This window comes from Schistocerca serialis, chromosome 1 (assembly GCF_023864345.2).
Source record: "Schistocerca serialis cubense isolate TAMUIC-IGC-003099 chromosome 1, iqSchSeri2.2, whole genome shotgun sequence".
Classification (NCBI taxonomy): Eukaryota; Metazoa; Arthropoda; class Insecta; order Orthoptera; family Acrididae; genus Schistocerca; species Schistocerca serialis.
In genome coordinates, this window is record NC_064638.1 from 252582916 (window position 1) to 252600591 (window position 17676).

The window sequence follows — 17676 nt, forward strand, 5'->3', positions numbered from 1 at the left end:
ACCCGGGCTAGAAGAGAGACGCTAATAGACCTGGACTGTAAGAAGCACTAGAAGAGCCGTGATTTGTGATTTATATGATTAACTTTCAGGGATATAGTATATAGCGAAGGACATTGATTATTTGCATGTCGCCAATTGCTTGCGACCCAGAGTTAAGTATTGTCAATCTCCTCCCGCACAGGTCATGAAGGCCCAAAGCAACCGACCGGCCACCGTGTCATCCTCAGACCGCAAGCGTCACTGTATGCGAATATGGAGGGGCATGTGGTCAGAACACCGCTCTCCCGGCCCTATGTCAGTTTCCGAGACCGGAGACGCTCAGCTCCTCAGTTTGCCTCACAAGGGCTGAGTGCACCCCGCTTGCCAATAGCGCTCGGCAGATAGGATGGTCACCCATCCAAGTGCTAGCCCAGCCCGACAGAGCTTAACTTCGGTGATCTGACGGGAACCGGTGTTACCACTGCGGCAAGGCCGTTGGCTATTGTCAATCTACTTTATTGTAATAAAAACCGTTAGTGCGATTTGCTTGTATGTTGTCTAGTTATCCGAGGCTTACCTTGTAGTGGCGGACCAAATGCCTGGTCTGACACAGTGGTCCGCTTCCACAGTGTTAATCACATTTTCCTGTAAGTCTGGTGTCCGAACATTTCGGGCACGTCCTTCACGGTTTCCTGCTGAAACGACCCTGTCTCAGACAAACGGCGAAACACTGTTCCAAACATTGAATGCTGTGGTTGTTGTCAGCGGGGACAGGTCTCCTGATACAGTCTTGTTTCCCGCCGCCCGTTGCCATTTGCCTTCCAGTAAGTAAAGACCATGTCGGCAAGCTCTCGATTCGAATACGGAACCGCTGTGTACAACACTGTATCACATCCACTACAAGATAAGTCAGCAAGAGAAGTGAATCGTACACAACATTAGCAATTACTGTGGCAGGAGAGGGAGTAGGGCATGACGTATGAGGAACAGTACCACCCTCTAGGAGGAAATCATGCATGCTGTAAGTGTGGCTGCATGCTACAGCGCGTATTAGACCGCAGTCTCTGTAACGAAGTATCATTGAGTAAAAGGTCTCTAACATGGAAACCAAGTATACTACTGGCCATTAAAATTGCAACACCACGAAGATGACGTGCTACAGACGCGAAATTTAACCGACAGGAAGAAGATGCTGTGATATGCAAATGATTAGCTTTTCAGAGCATTCACACAAGGTTGGCGCCGGTGGCGACATCTACAACGTGCTGACACGAGGAAAGTTTCCAATCGATTTCTCATACACAAACAGCAGTTGACCGGCGTTGCCTGGTGAAACGTTGTTGTGATGCCTCGTGTAAGGAGGAGAAATGCATACCATCACGTTTCCGACTTTGATAAAGGTCGGATTGTAGCCTATCCCGATTGCGGTTTATCATATCGCGACATTGCTGCTCGCGTTCGTCGAGATCCAATGACTGGTAGCAGACTATGGAATCGGTGGGTTCAGGAGGGTAATACGGAACGCCGTGCTGGATCCCAACGGCCTCGTATCACTAGCAGTCGAGATGACAGGCATCTTATCCGCATGGCTGTAACGGATCGCGCAGCCACGTCTCGGTCCCCGAGTCAACAGATGGGGACGTTCACAAGACAACAATTATCTGCACGAACAGTTCGACGACGTTTGCAGGAGAATGGACTATCAACTCGTAGACCACGGCTGCTGTTACCCTTGACGCTGCATCACATACAGGAGCGCCTGCGATAGTGTACTCAACGACGAACGTGGGTGCACGAATGGCAAAACGTAATTTTTTCGGATGATTCCAGGTTCTGTTTACAGCATCATGATGGTCGCATCCGTGTTTGGCGACATCGTGGTGAACGCACATGTAGAGCGTGTATTCGTCATCGCCATACTGGCGTATCACCCAGCGTGATGGTATGAGGTGCCATTGGTTACACGTTTCGGTCACCTCTTGTTCGCATTGACGGCACTTTGAATAGTGGACGTTACATTTTAGATGTGTTACGACCTGTGGCTGTACCCTTCATTCGATACCTGCGAAACCCTACATTGCAGGAGGATAATGCACATCCGCATGTTGCAGGTCCTGTACGGGCCTTTCTGGAAAAAACGTCTGGTCAATGGTGGCCGAGCAACTGGCTCGTCACAATAAACCAGTCACCACTCTTGATGAACGGTGGTATCGTGTTGAAGCTGCATGGTCAGCTGTACCTGTACACGCCATCCAAGTTCTGTTTGACTCAATGCCCAGGCGTATGAAGGCCGTTTTTATGGCCAGAGGTGGTAGTTCTGGGTACTGATTTCTCAGGATCTATGCACCCAAATTTCGTGAAAGTATAATCACATGTCAGTTCTAGTATAATATATTTGTCCAATGAATACCCGTTTATCATCTGCATTTCTTCTTGGTGTAGTAATTTTAATGGCCAGCAGTGTATTTTCGGAAATGATTTCATTAGACCTTTTTTGTTCCATATCATCTCATCCATCAGTCTCTAGAGTTTATACACGATGGAAAAAATCGCCCTTTATAGGGATACAAAGATGACGTGTTGACCACAGAATTGCCGCGAAAAGCGTTGCTTGAGACTCGAGTTGTTATGGCTGCATAACGCTACAGAAACCGTTACATGATAATTTGATAACCATCGGAAGGGTTTCACCACTTGCTGGCAACGCATTAAGTTTGGAAATCCGATGGCGCTTTCCTTACGGACGCTACTTCCAGAACACCTGCCGGGACCATTTGCATTGTTCGCAGGCGGCAGTACGTGTGCCGTGCGGACAGAGCCTGATAGCCCGCACTGGTTATTTCTTCCGAGTATAGAGCGTTACATACGAGGCGTTTGTTCCAGCGTCAGGTGCACTCACGGTCCGCCGTACTTCCGCGGAGGCAGCCGGAGACCGCAGATGAGAACGTGGGAGGAGGAAACGTGGCGGGAAGCCACCCTGAGGACGTAATGTGATTGCATTTGCAATGGTAAACGCCGCAGATAGGTTTCAAACTAATTTTCTTTCTATTTTCTCCGGCACGCTTGAGTATTCCCGCTGGAAACTGCTTCAAAGTTAACTATGACTTGCGGTTTTTAAAACTCGTCTAAGAGTAATTAGATTCAGTCGTTAAGAGTTTAACTGATTCCTTTTTTTACGCTGCTTACGTATTCATTCGGCGCTGAAATTCTTTCTGCGAAATCGTATCGCAGAAGTAAAGAGAATAAAGGCTTACGTTCAGTGTGGTCACCCTAAATGGTATCCCACTTGGACTATAGATGTATAAAGTAATATTAATCGATAATAACATTATTTGGTCTTTAAGTGTATTCTTTCAGAACATTGTGAAAACCTTACAAATAAAATGTTTTGGTTATGATAACAACGGAAATTTCACTTGCTATACAGGCATTCGGTGAGTGGTGCTGTTTTAAGAAATTTTCCTTCAACTCTTATTCTTCGAAATTAATTGACAGGGTGTGAAGTCCATGACGACAGCTGTGTTTTATGTAGATATATTACCCAATAATGACATACGAAAATTTGTTACGGACCGCGACACGAACCTAGATTTCCCGCTTATCGCATGCAATCACCTTACTCTCTTCGAGTATTTGTGCATGCTTCTCAACCGACCCATCCTTCCATATGTCACACTGTCTGCGTCCTTCTGTCAAAGTCTACTTTATTCAGCTTGTAGCTTACTTGGATTCCCGCAACAGAAGAATGAGACAACAAGGAATTAATTTCGAAGTATTTCGTACAGCTATGAACTGTCAGTATGTCTACTCATTCAGACATGCATATTAGTTCAGTTTTTCTTTCATCTGCCTTTTTCCTGAATACATTTCAAATTTCGGTTGATCGTCTATGATGACGACCTCACCAGGCCGTTACAGGTATTCACTACATTTAACTCATCAACATAGAAAAAAGTGCTAGATTCTAACTAAACAACTATTTTTAGGTCATGACCAAAATAATATAATTGAGAAATGATTATGAGCTATCATTTAGCAAGCTGCTTACAAAATTCGAGAATACTTTTACTCGGTTTCAACAAAATCTACACTTACAGCTCCTGAAAAATAGCTCAGTGCTTAAACGCATTTTAATGTAAGGAATAACACTGCAACGTCCATTACATAGCGAGAGATTGAAAATTGGAGGAGGGCTCAGCAAATAAAACTCCCTACCATCGTAACTATGCTCAGCAGCTTAACACAAAATGTCACATCCTTAAACTGCAATGAAGAAGAAGAAATACGTCTTTTTTGAACGTCCTGGAAGAACCTTCCTTTGCCTGAAGACATAGTACCATTTGTCTCTGGTGCAAATAAACACCGACATGCAGGAAAGAAATTATAGAACTATTTGATATATCTCACTTAGGGCTGTTGAAGGCAACTAGTAAATTGACAACGAAATAAATGAACAAAACTGGGTGTACTGTTTTTGGTGCTCTTGGTAATACCTTTGGGTGGTTTCCAAAATTCGATATTCCCGAAACGAAATGTTTACTGGTGTTCCAGCGGATTCGATTCTGGGGCCACTCCTGCTCTTATTATACGTAAACAACCTCCCACAAAAATCAGAATTAGCGCCATTTGCTGATGACGCAAGCCTATTATCAAGTCCAACAGAATTGCGACAAAATAACGAACAGTATATGAAATATTCAAATCAATTAACGATTAGTTCTCGGTAAAATGATCTGTCACTTAGGGGAAAAAATAACATTCATTCAATTCTGTACAATGCAAGATACGTCATAATCGATAAAAACAGCTTGAGGGAAAGGAAACATGTAAAACTGATTATTCAAATTTCTGGATCTGTATACTGATCACAACATTAACTGGTAATCAAATAGGTATTATAGACCATCTCAAATACTTGAGTCCAGCAACAAAAAAATGGTTCAAATGGCTCTGAGCACTATGGGACTCAACTGCTGTGGTCATAAGTCCCCTAGAACTTAGAACTTCTTAAAACTAACTAATCTAAGGACATCACACACATCTATGCCCGAGGCAGGATTCGAATCTGCGACCGTAGCGGCCGCGCAGTCCCAGACTGTAGCGCCTAGAATTGCTCGGCCATAACGGCCGGCTGAGTCCAGCAGCATTTTCTATACCCGTAATTTCTGATTTTGGTGATGAAATCATTAGAAAATTAGCTTACTTTCCCTCGAAATTCATAAAAGCATCTGTTTAAAAATTAGGCCTAGCCTATTAGCGACAACCTCAGAATACGTTACAACCTTCTGCATTTTATTGTGAAGAATCAGGCACAATCTGAAAATAATAGTACCATATAGGACTAGGGAGAAGCTAGTCTTCTTTACTCTGCACAATTTAGCCTTACTTTTGCACAGAAAGGGCAAAGCAGCCACAAAAATATTTCGTCAAAATCCGAAGCTGCTTGGAGGGGCCCTACCCATAATACTCCAAACTTTCTCAACTGGGGAGAAATCAGGCGACCTTGCTGTCGAAGGTAGGGTTTGGCAAGCAATAGAAACTCTCGCCGTGTGTGGGCGGGCATTATCTTGCTTAAATGTAAGACCAGGGTGACTTGCCATGAAGGGGGAGTAGAATATCGTCGAAATAGCGCTGTGTTGTAAGGGTGCCGCGGTTGCAACCAAAGTGGTCCAGCTACGAAATGAAATGGCACCCCAAATCATCATTCTTGGTTTTCGGGCCGTATGGCGAGTAAGTCAGTATCTCACCTCTGTCTGGGGCGTCACCAGACACGTCTTCAATGGGAATCGGGGCTCATCACTGAAAACAATCCTGCTCCAGTCAATGAAGGTCTCTGAAATCGTCTACGGCCCTTTAGGCGTGAGAAATATTGGAGTCGATTGAGGGGATTTGAAAGGATGAATAAAATCTTGTTTGAACATATCCTATATTGAACAATTCAGTTCTTTCACAGTTAGGAGGCGACAAATAATTGGGGGCCTCTGGCACTGTATTCACCAACTCAGTGCTGCGAGTCACTCCAAAAGAAATGCACACTATTTTTGTAAAAATACAGTTTTCATTCTGCATGCGTGAAAGTCTTACAGTGTGTAGATACACCCATCCCGCTTGTTTTCAAACTTAGTTCAATCTGTTCCCGTGAGTGGCTCCGACGCAGCATGTCTTCAAGATGGCTGCTGCATTTGACGTTCGTCAGAAGCAACGTGCTGTCATAGAATTCCTGTGCTGTGAAAACGGGACAGTGGGAAACATCCAAAGGAGGTTGAAGAAGGTGTATGGAGACGCTGCTGTCGATCGCAGTACAGTTAGTTGGTCGGCAAGCAGGTTACGTGATGAAAGCGGCCACGGCAATATTGAGGATTGTCCTCGCAGCGGCAGGCCTCGTACTGCACACACTCCAGACAATGTGGAGAGAGTTAACGAATTGGTGACTGCTGACAGACGCATCACAGTGAACGAATTGTCACCCTACATTGAGATAGGGGAAGGAAGTGTTTGCAGAATACTGAAAGTGTTGTCGTTAAAAAATGGTTGTGCCAGGTGGGTTCCCAGTATGTTGACAGTGGCTCACAAAGAAACAAGAAAAACGGTATGCAGCTAACTTTTGGAACAGTACGAGAATGGTGAAGATGAATTTCTTGGAAGAATTGTGACAGAAGATGAAACATGGCTCCATCATTTTTCACCAGAGATGAAGAGGCAATCAATGGAGGCATCATGCAAATTCACCCAAGAAAAACAATTCAAAACCACACCTTCTGCTGGAAAGGTTATGGCTAAGGTGTTTTTCGATTCTGAAGGACTCTTGCCTATGGACATCATGCGAAGTGGAACCACTATGATATCTTTGGGAAACTGAAAGACGCTCTTCGTGGAACAAGGTTTGAAGATGATGACTCCCTTGTCCACGCTGCCAAACAGTGGCTCCAACAGGTTGGTCCAGATTTTACCGTGTGGGTATACAGGCGCTGGTTCCAAGATGACGTAAGGCAGTTAAGAGGGATGGAAATTATGTGGAGAAATAAAAATATTGTTCCTAAAGGATGTATCTACGCACTGTAAAACTTTCAAACATGTAGAATAAAAGATGGATTTTAAAAAAAGTTGTGTGCATTTCTTTTGGAGTGATCCTCGTATATTTAATAAAGTTAATCCTATCTAACCTATCCATGTTCAAATGTGTGTGAAATCTTATGGGACATAGCTGCTAAGGTCATCAGTCCCTAAGCTTACACACTACTTAACCTAAACTATCCTAGGGACAAACATACACACCCATGTCCGAGGTAGGACTCGAACCTCCGCCGGGACCAGCCGCACAGGCAATGACTGCAACGTCTTAGACCGCTCGGCTAATCCCGCGCGCGGCCCCTATCCATGAGAACATCGTTAAATTCACTGCACAGTTGTTGTACTTGCTCCCTCTGACGCGATAGCAAAAGATCTAATTGAACAACATCTTTCCCGCCTTATATCCCCTTTACAGCCGCTACAAGTATCTCCAAATGAAGACAAATGAAAAAGGTTATATATCCTTACAAAACTGGAAGGTGAAGGCTACCACCGTCAGTTGCAAAAGCACTTAAGTAGTGCTCCTTATAACCAGCAGAGCCATTCCTTGGTCTCCTCCGGAACTGTTGTGCGGCTAGGTAAGGACAGCAGCTATTCCGCCAGGATGTTGTGTACACGGTAGCCCCGTTCCAACTGCCCGACACCTCGTCTGGTAACCATCCCACAGTCATCAGTTCTTGTGGCCATCAGACTTGGCTCTGCCAAAGACTCGCTGCTTCATGCCACTCAAGCAACTGACCCCAGTACCGCCTTCCCACATAACGAGCTGGGCTACGGCAGCGACAGGGAAATCGCCGTGCCGCTCGACACGACACACCGCAGAAATGTGGTTTTCTGGGGTGGCCAAACGATACACGGTTTCTATTTGTTATTTCCTGACACACCGCAGCCTTTGATACAGCCTCAAGTCGGCTGGCAGAATCACATGACATTTGAAAAGAATATGCGAGAAACTGTTAACTAGCCGCAACAACAAGCGTTAACTCTGTAAAAAATATTGACGGTTTTATGAAACACAGGAGGAAACAGCATTAAATCCGGCCATTGTACAAACTATTGTACATTTTGAATACATTTCAGATAAAAGTTCCCGTACAGTACTGGCATGTGTGGATAAATAATCATTTATGCAGATTTTTAAGTAAAAAAATATTGCTTGGCTCTGAAGTCGGAAGAATATTTTGTTTGGTTATGAGAGACTTCATTGATACAAAAAATAAGTTGGAAATGAGCATTTCGATCCCTATTCACATTTGCGAATGACGAGTAAAAGTTTTAAGAGCTTTTAATCACCTTAAAAGCAAGATCGTAACATAAAACTGAAACAGAAAAGACAATTAATCAAGTATTCAATCCCTAATAAACGAAATAAATCGTACTGAACTGAATATAACTGCTGTTGGGAGTATAAATTACAGTGGCAGCACCCGTTGTGGAGACAGTACCAATAGATCTAACCAGATCGCGAACCGATCGAAAACTGGAGAACTGGACTGAATTATGATTGCAATCTTTTATTTATTTATCAGTTATTATTACATATGACCTGCATACAAGTTACGGCAATCTATGTTTAACATTTTTTATTATTAGAATCTGTAGTGCACTAGAATGCTGAGACAAGCTGTAGAGACCGAAGTCTGTAGATCGTGGGCAATTGAAAAATCTAGCAGAACCCGAGATGTCCCGAACTATGAAGAAAACGGCTCAAGCAGTTCGGACCGTGCTCGGAACACAGCACTAGTTTTTTTTTCTTTCAAAAAGTATCAGTATATCCAAAGAAATCATGTTAGAAACGATTACTCAGAATCCTGTAATGACTTATTTTCGTTTTCATGGAGTGAACGTTTCAATTTCCACTTTTTAATTGTTCAGGATAGATTTGAAGCGTTGGCATAAAAGATTACATGTTCATGTTGAATAATTTTGCATTATAACTTCTAATACAGAATCGCAAAGACAGAACACCAACATCTCAAAAGCAAAGCAATAACTGCTATTGACTACAGGTCAAATAATATATTTTATTTTTTTACAATTAAAGAATGATATCACAGTCGGCTAGAGTCGATCGTTTTGCAAATTCGTATCCGCACAACACGCTCAGCTAACGGCTTCTGTGTTTTGTGTAAAATGGAGTTCGCTCTTCCGCTTGGTGAACCATGAAACATAGAAAAAACACAAAAATAGCATTCCATTCTTACGTTTTAAAATTAATATACACTCTAGGACAAAAAGACGACGCACCATATTATCCGAATGGGATGGAAATCTGTAAATGTGATGTACATGTTCAGACTGACAAATGATTAGAGTTTCAGAAAAATCGGGTGAATTATTCAAGAGAAAGAGCTTGAAAAATTGAGCAAGTCAATAAGGCGTTGATCCATACAAGTAGAATCCCGCTTTCCACTATACTGTGGAGCGTGGTAAAAGGAATCTGACGTGTCAGACTTTTGCCTCGGGAAGAGGAACGTGGCAAAAGACATGCGACATCATTTTATGGCACAGTCGGATTATAGGAACAGCCGCATTATACGCCGTTAAACATAGCATTTGGCGGGTTTTCTTTCTCATAGCGTACGTAGTATGAACAGAAGCTGTTTCCAAGCGTCAAAAAATTTAGGATCTCTCGAAAACGCGTAATTCTATCCACGATTTTTTGTAATAAAACCACATAAAACTATATATCGGCAGAGAGAGGCTTTCTGTAGTTGATGTTTTTAGTGTTACAGTTGTCTGCTGTGAAAGTTCACTGTTTTAATGCTCTGGTACAATGATGATCTATCGAAAGCGCATCTTTCCGGTACAATTTATATATTAAATATGGAATAATGACATTTGCACAGGGTGACAGTTATTGAACTACATGAAATAAAATCGTCATAAATTCTGAACGGTTTGCGTTAAGACGTCGAAACTGCACGGTTGGCCGCGGGGCGTGATGGGAATTAGTAAGCGCATGTTTGGTTTAGCGGCGAAGCCCACTTTGCCGCTCGGTCTTAGGCGCCTTACCACGGTTCGCGCGGCTACCCCTGTCGAGGTTCGAGTCCTCCCTCGGGCATGGGTGTGTGTGTGTGTGTGTTGTCCTTAGCGTAAGTTAGTTTAAGTTAGATTAAGTAGTGTATAAACCTAGGGATAGATGACCCCACCAGTTTCGTCCCATAGGAACTTACCACAAATTTACAAAAATTTTCAACCCTACTTTCATTGGGATGGGTTCGTCAATAAGCAAAGTTGGCGCATTTAGGGGACTGAGAATCCGCATTTCGCGATCGAGAAATCCCTCAACAGCTAATGGTGTAGTGTGCAATGTCTAATCACGGAATAATCGATGCGATATTCTCTGATGGCACGATGACTACAGAACGATGCGTAGAGGTTTTCGAAGATGATTTCATCTCCATTATCCAAAGTGACCCTGATTTTGACAAGATGTCGTTCGTGCAAGAGGAGCTCGACTCCATCGAAACAGGAGAGTGTTCCATGCCCTGGAGGAGCACTTTGGAGACCGCATTCTTGCTCTGGGGTACCCAGAGGCCAGTGGCATGGGCCTCGTTTGGCCGCCATATGCTCCGGATCTGAACACTTGTGACTCCTTTTTGTGGGGCTATATTAAAGACAAGGTGTACAGTAATAACCCCAAAACCAATGCTGAGTTGAAAAGGCCATTCAGGATGTTAGTGCAGGCTTTCTCGGCGAATTTCATGTATGAAGTCTTCGCGTATTGTCAGCCGAGTAACGTCGTCGTCTCGTAGCAACGTTTCGATGGAATGTGTCTCCATCATTTTCAGACTTCGCCTGAAGAGACGCATTCCATCGAAACGATGCTACGAGACGACGACGCTACTCGGCTGACAACCCGTGAAGACTTCATATAAGCCATTGAGGATGTCATCGACTGCATCGATGTTTCGAGTCTCCAGCGGGTCATGTACAATTTCGCTATTCACCTGCACCACATCACGGCCATTGATAGCAGGCTTATTGAACATGCCATAACCTTAATGTGAATATCTGTAGTGACGTTCGCATATTGAATAAAGTGTGTGCACGCCGTTGTTTATAACTAATTTACGTTTCTTCATATATTTCAATAATTGTCACCCTGTATATACAGTCTTTACCGTGTGTAGACATATATTGCAGCCCAGTTAGCATGTCGAAGCTGTAGCGCCGTTGGTAGCGTGGTAAGAGAGTAGGAGAGAGAAAAGTAGCAGGTGCGCATCCACCCCCTGTCAGCTTTTTTTCATCTTTTGTTTCCTAAAATATTGTGGGTCTTTTTTATTCATTTAATACAATAAAAGTCGCAGTTACTTATTGTAGGTAATGTACTGCTCCAGTTCTTATTGCAAGGGCCAACGTCTAGAATGTTTCCTCAGTGGCCATAATCTTAACGCGACTGTCAGCTTTTGTCTGGAAGTTTTTGCTATTATGAAACATTGTGTAAAATATATATACCTATCTCTGGGCTTATGAGTTGGTTCATGTTTATGTTTTGCTGGTAATTATCTTTTTCAGTGATGGTCAGCATCTTCGAGAAAGTCTCCTGTTCCATTCGCATGAAATTACGAAATGAAACTCGATCCCGAAATCTGTGTGAAGATGTACTTTGTTTCAGAGGGTTGCTAGTCAGTGCAACATCGCGAACATCGATATTACGCGAGCGAAAACTGACAGTAAACACTATACCTTAATTAAGTTAATTATCAAACCGAGAACGGGATGAGACTTCAGTTGAATTATAGGTAACGAATAACTTCTACCAGTATGTATCTCAGATGCCCGCCCGGTTGGTCGTGCATTCTAACGCACGGTTCTCCGGGTGGGGATGAGCTCCGGTCCCCGGCATGAATACGCCAGGTGGCTTTGTGTCGAGGTCCGGTGAGCCGGCCAGTCTGTGGGTGGTTTTTAGGCGGTTTTCCATCTGCCTCTGCGAATGTGGGCTGGTTCCCCTTATTCCGCCTCAGCTACACTATGTCGATTACTGCGCAAACAAGTTCTCCACGTACGCGTACACCACCATTACTCTACCACGCAATCATAGGGGTTACACTCGTCTGGTGTGAGATGTTCCCATAGGGGTCCACTGGGGGCCGACTGCACAATAACCCTGGGTTCGGTGTGGGCTGAAGGGGTGAAGTGGACTGCGGTAGTCGACGTGGGGTTGCGGACCACTGCGGCTGCGGCGGGGACGGAGCCTCTCCGTCGTTTCTAGGTCCCCGGTTAACGTAACGTAACATAACATAACATAACATAACTTGTATCTCAGATCGTTGTACAGCATTATGTAGTCCTCCACTACGAACAGTTCGCAGTTCAAGCCAACGAAGAGTCACAGATTCAATGCAACTCTCCATTTTCGTAAAGAATCCGCGTGTTTTGGGAGCCAAATAAAGCCGACCATGGCCATTGAAGAGCACTGAGAGCTCAAGCAGTGTAAACAAGCTCGTCCCCTGTGCCGAAGGCGCTGTCTCTCATGAGGTAGATGTACCGCCCCCGTCCACGTCAACGTTAGTTGCCCCGTCCCGTGTGAGGACGACAGAAGCAGCTCCTTAACGCGCTCGGATACCCGGCAAGTATGATCATGCTGTCTCCGGGGAGGGTGGGGGTGGGGGAGCATGTTGAATTGCAAGTAAAATATCAGTAGTGTCTGGGAACGCTACAAGCTCCTGGTCAACTGCACGCTAATGAAAACAAGCTGACGACCGTGATACGGAACATCTCTTATTGTTCATATTGTTCATGTGATTGCGTAGTGTCTGTTCTTTCAGACATGCCCGGATTCGTAGCTGTGACACATATTATGTAAATGAAAGATGGAGAAGGGAGTCAGGAAAAGTAAGGGAAGGACCTGATGATACCAGCTGCATCAAGACTTTACGCAGAATTCGCGCTGAAGAGTAGAATTGTGTGCTGCAACCGGAATCCAACCCATGATCTCCTGCTAAATAGGTACTGGTTTTCACTACTGCGCTATCCCCACACAGTGTTTATCCGCAATGCATGGACTATCTCGGGACGCTCCCCAGCCGCCAAACATTTCCACCTAGCGCCACCTGTCCTCAGTGCCCGTCCATGTTCTCCACGCCCGCTAATTTGAGATTCCCGTAGGACATGTCCGAAAGAACAGGTACCATACGGAATCTGCAAATTTTATGTGAATGAAAGGTGGAGGGGGAGAATGGTAATGTGAGGTCGGCTGGGCAGTGATAGTCCGTGCATCTGCGATAAAAGCTGTGCCCGGATGGCGCAGTTGTTAACGCAGATGCTTAGTAAGCAGGAGATCCCGGCTTCGAGTCTCCGTCTGGCACAAATTCTCACTCGTCGCCGCTGATTCCGCATGAAGCCCCGATGCAGCTGATATAATCTCTCTTTCCATTCCTTTCTTCCTATCCACCTATGATTTATGTAATATATGACATAAAGTACTACCACCGCTGCATCTTGAGAATGTCGTTATTGTCTCACACGACTAGTTTCGGCGTTACATTGCCGCCATCCTCAAGCCCCGACACTGCCAAAAGAGTGTTAGATTCCCTTGGCGAATTTATTGTGGAGTCCTTGTTACTAGTACACGTGGCTAGCTTTCCTCAAGAGTCTCTACTCGGCGCCATGTCACTAACTACGTGGCCCCTCCCGCCGGAGGTTCGAGTCTTCCCTCGGGCATGGGCGTGTGTGTTCTTCTTAGCATCAGTTAGATTAAGTTAGCTTAAGTAGTGTGTAAGTCTAGGGACCGGCCGTTGTGGGGGAACGGTTCTAGGCGCTTCAGTCCTGATACGCGCTGCTCCTACGGTCACAGATTCGAATCCTGCCTCGGGCATGGATGTGTGTGATGTACTTAGGTTAGTTAGGTTTAAGTAGTTCTAAGTCTAGGGGACTGATGACCACAGATGTTAAGTCCGATAGTGCTTAGAGCCATTTGAACAATTTTTTTTAAGTCTAGGGACCGATACCCTCAGCAGTTTGGTCTCTTAGAAATTCACACACATTTGAACATTTGAGTCTCTACTCGACGCCGTACTGTCTCCAATCATCATCTGATTGGAGACAACACGGTGTTGAGTAGAGATTCCTGCGGAACGGTAGTCCACGTGTGCTGTTAGAAAGGACTCCTCAATAAATGCGGCACGGAAATCTAATACTCTTTGGCAGTGGCGGGGCCAGAGGACGCCGGTTATGTGCCGTCAAAACTAGCCGTGTGAGACAATAAAGAAATACTCAAGGTAAGCTTTGGTGGTACTGTCTTATATAGGGTGAGCAAAAATTCCTGCCCTGATTATAACAATTTATTACAGAATAACCGTTTGACATAATAATTTATATTTGATGCCGTTGCATAGGTTATTGTTACTAGTTTTTTTAAGGCCACTTACATTAGTAAACCTCAACATGTGCTCCGTTGGTAGCTCGGAGAATGTCGAGGCTGTATTCCAGTTCTCGCCAGGTGCTTCGTAACATGTGTTCTGTCACAGTGCCCACAGCAGCTTGTATCCTAGCCTTCAGTTCATCGACGTCAGCAACTTGTGTGACGAAGACTCTGTCCTTGATATAGCCCCAGAAAAAAAGGTAAGGGGCGAAATGTCTGGAGAGGGTAGTAATGTCCGGATCGGTGGATTGGAAGGAACGGTCCAACACCATGGCCATCCCGCTCTCCAGATATTAGGCACCTTGACTTTTTTTTCTGGGGCTATATCAAGGACAGAGTCTTCATCACACCAGCTGCTGACGTCGACGAGCTGCTGTGGGCACTGTGACAGAACACATGTTACGAAACAGCTGGCGGGAACTGGAATACTGCCTCGATATTCTCCGAGATACCAAGGGAGCACACGTTGAGGTGTAACCTATGTAACGGCATCAAACGTAACTTACTATGTCAAACGGTTATTCTGTTATAAATTTTTATAATCAGGACAAGACTTTGTGCTCACCCTGTATATCATCAGCTGAAGTCTCTCGTCCATGCAATAGGATGGACATCCCACGTAAATTACGTAAATTTATATTTACGTGATCTTTTATTGTCACTGGAACAGGGCACGACTGTTTTAGGTACTTCGAGACTTTCCAAAAAAAACGTTCAAATGGCTCTGAGCACTATGGGACTTAACTTCTGAGGTCATCAGTCCCCTAGAACATAGAACTACTTAAACATAAACAACCTAAGGACATCACACACATCCATGCCCGATGCAGGATTCTAACCTGCGACCGTAGCGGCCGCGCGGTTCCAGACTGTAGCACCTAGAACCGCACGTCCACCCCGGACGGCTCGAGACTTGCACAACTCTCATTTCTACTAGCTGTCGCAAGCTATGGCATTGATCCAGTTTGAAAATACGAAAGAGAGAGATAGAGAGAGAGGTTGACGAAGGCTGGAGGAAGGTAGGAGTTGAGTAAGCTACTGCGACCACTCGACGCGCACTCTCGTAACAACTTGTTCTTACTGAGCACACAATTGTTCTCGACACATGGGTGCCGAAGTAAGGGCAGAGAGAAGCATTACCTGTTGACGAGCGATATTGGACGAGTACTGCCCCAAGCGCAAGATGAGAGGAGACACATGGAGGCGATCACGCACTCTGTGTCTGCTCCTCTTTTTTTTTTATTGGCGCCACCATCGGGCCGATGAGAATTTCCGGAGCAGTTATTCCCGTAATATCGGAGGACAGATCGACAGGCGGCGAGAAAACAAACACACGGCCGGAGCAATTGCCACTTTGGCATACGTAACGAGCTCCCGTCAAACGCGTGGGCCGGGCAAAGGCAACCGAATTTCCCCTTAGGCGAGGGTGGCCCGGGAGGCCGTCGGCCCATTCGATTTGGATCAAACATTATTTACCTCGGGCCGTGACAAGCCACTCGACTTGACGCGCCGGCAGCGACCGTTTGTTCATCACTTACTGGATTACGCCTTCGCTGCTCGTATCGACGCCTCGCGATGCGAAGTGGTGTAGGGGAGAAAAATAATAATAAAAAAATAAAAAAAGCGGAAGGGTGAGAGCTAGCTCACCTGCGGGAACTTCGCAACGCGGCGTTGTTATGGTTATGGATTTACTGCAGTTTGGTTTCCTTCGGAAACGTCTGCTTCAATTTATTTCTGGTCAGAAAGGAAAAAAAAAAAAGTTGCGCTACACGTCTTCTGTCTCTTTCTCCCCCTCCGCAGTGGTGGCAGCCGAACGGTACACTCTACGATATGACCGAGTGTTTTATGATTAATTGAAAAAAAAGGAGGAGGGAAGTACAGCAGAATTCGCGCGCCCCCCAAACGCAACACCTCTTGCTCGCGTGTCTCTCCGCGGAATTACTACTCCGTTATGCCTGCGGGCGGCATTATTCAAATTCAGTAAAATGTCAAGTATTAATCATACGGCGCTGCCTTGCCGGGAATACTGCCGGTTGCCGACCCGATGATGAATGTTGGCAGCGCCACGGCTGTCGGTCGGACCGCGCGGGCCGAAAGAGTGGTGGTGCGACGCGGGGAATTGCTCGGTAAAAACGGGCCCAGGGTAATTTGGGAGGGCGGCGAAAAATGGCGTGGCCGGCGGCGGCGCGGCAGCGCTCTGTTTTGAGGGACGGCTCACGGCTCGCGGCCAGGTGGGCCACACTTTACGGCGGTCGCCAGGTGCTCGCCGCGCACCCATATTTCGCAGCTCTTTCGGACCCTTCGAACTGGACCGACGGTCCGACTCGGGGGCTGCTGTTTGCGGAACCGAAGGTCGCGGACGAAACCGAAGCCCCAGCTGCCGCGGATGGCAGTTTCTGGTAGGGAAGAACGTCTCTGCAGCAGAAATCCCTGTCTGCTGGACGGGTGGCCGAGCGGTTCTAGGCGCTAGTCTGGAACCGCGCGACCGCTACAGTCGCAGGTTCGAAACCTGCCTCGGGGATGGGTGTGTGTGATGTACTTAGGTTAGTTAGGTTTAAGTAGTTCTAAGTTGTAGGGGAGTGATGACCTCAGAAGTTAAGTCCCATAGTGCTCACAAGGGAACCTCCCCATCTCACCCCCCTCACATTTAGTTATAAGTTGCCACAGTGGATAGACCTTGAAAAACTGAACACAGATAAATCGAGAAAACAGGAAGAAGTTGTGTGGAACTGTGAAAAAATAAGCAAAATATACAAACTCAGAAGTCCATGCGCAAGATAGGCAACGTCAAGGATAGACAGAGCTCAGGAGCGCCGTGGTGCCGTGGTTAGCTTGAGCAGCTGCGGAACGAGAGATCCTTGGTTCAAGTCTTCCTTCGAGCGAAAAGTTTAATTTTTTATTTTCAGACAATTATCAAAGTTCATACACTCACACATAATCAACTTCGCTCTCCAAAATTCCAGGACATGTTCAGATTTGCTTGGACATATGCAGGATTTGACGGTCTACACACGGAAAAATTTGAAAACGTTAAAAACATGTGTTTTGACAGAGCATAGGGAAAAGTGTGTGACTGTGAGACTTTTGGATTCATTTGTTGCAGTTTATGTGACAAACTCTTATGATTTCATCACTTTTTGGGAGTAATTATCACATCCACAAGAAAACCTAAATCGGGCAACATAGAAGTATATTTTTACCCATTCGCCAAGTGTACAAGTTAGGTGGGTCGACAATATATTCCTGTCATGTGACGC

General features: G+C 45.3%; 1 pseudogene; it reads right to left on the reverse strand.

Annotated features, from left to right (window-relative positions):
• Positions 1 to 361: 361 nt before the first annotated feature.
• On the reverse strand, positions 362 to 479 carry LOC126429394 (5S ribosomal RNA; annotated as a pseudogene).
• Positions 480 to 17676: the final 17197 nt, after the last annotated feature.